Consider the following 1,465-nt stretch of genomic DNA (forward strand, 5'->3'; position numbering starts at 1 on the left):
AGTTTGTACACAGTAAAGTTTACTCTGTATGAGGTTTTGTTTTTTTTTCCATTGAGGCATTTTATTTGTAAGTATGGATTACATCCCTAGAGAAAGAATCCCAGGATTTTCCCTCCTGTGTGTTTTCTTCTTGTTTCTTCATGGTCCATGATGCAAGCTGAGGTTGTCAGTACAATGAAACCAAACTGGTGGAATGGGAGCAGATTATTCTGCCATTTTTCTAGATCTTTGAGTTATACATCAAATCTGGGGCTGATCACTCCACACTAGTTTAACCTGCCTGTGAGGTTCACAACAATTTTCCCAGTTCTGTGATCATTGATGATTTCAAATTCGCCAATGTAACCATGCTTAATCATCACAGTTAGAAACCAGACGATGACTTTGGAGCACAGCCTTATAGGACCCTGGTGTTTGCTTCTCTTTTTGGCATTGTTGATGCTCTTAAGAGCATCAGGCAGGACATTCATGTGCACCATTATGGCGGCACAGAAAGATGGTGGAAAGAGCTCTGTGTGAGTTTTAATACATGCACAGAGTCAAGCATCCACTAGAGAAGAGTTCCATCTCTCTCAGGATTTCTCTATGTGACCTTTATATAGTCAACCAATCTCCTCTTCTCCAATGCCTGTCAACAATTGATGTTTTCCATCTATAGTTTTATCTTTTCCAGAATTTTATATAAGTGGAATAATATAGTATGTAGTCTTTCGGCTTTGAGTTCTTTCATTTTGCAAAATGCATTTAATATTTATCCATGTTGTTATGTGAATCAATTGCTTATTTCTTTTTATTGTTGAATAGTAGCAGTCCATTGTATGGATATACCATAGCTTATCCACTCAATCGATGAAGGATATCTTAATTGTTTCCAATTTTGATAGATTATGAATAAAGTTTCTATAAACTTTTGTGTATGAGTTTTTATGTGAACAATTCACTTGGGTCAATTCCTAGAAATAAGATTGCTACTTTTTTGTGATTGTATTGATCATTTAGGAGATAATTGGTAGAGCTGTGCTGAACTTGACAGGTTTATATTTTAGAATGTTAAACAAAACACTATGGTTTACTTAGTAAATACTTCTTATTTCAGTAGTAGTGTCAAAAATATTGCTTAGTAATGTCCATATGGTAGAATCTATATTTATTAGCTTCTTCAATTAATTAGATATATCCTCAGATTTTCAAAGTTGCCAATTTGATGTTTATAATCAATTTACAGTGTGTAAGTCTCAACTTATACTTGAATATGTACTTGGAAAGCTCATCGAGGTGCTGCTTCAAAGAGACTGAATTTTGAAATAAGAGCCCTCTTAGGTTTGATGTGGAAATTTGAGAGAACCTACAACTATTCCTTCAACTGTAATCATGTATCTATCTCCTTCATCTGAGCTTTCTTAGGTCATGTTTTAACATATTAAGAGAGCCTTTTACATAGTATTGACTTTATAACTATTTGTTA

Source organism: Propithecus coquereli, unplaced genomic scaffold, assembly GCF_000956105.1.
Source record: "Propithecus coquereli isolate 6110/MARCELLA unplaced genomic scaffold, Pcoq_1.0 Scaffold91, whole genome shotgun sequence".
Taxonomy (NCBI): domain Eukaryota; kingdom Metazoa; phylum Chordata; class Mammalia; order Primates; family Indriidae; genus Propithecus; species Propithecus coquereli.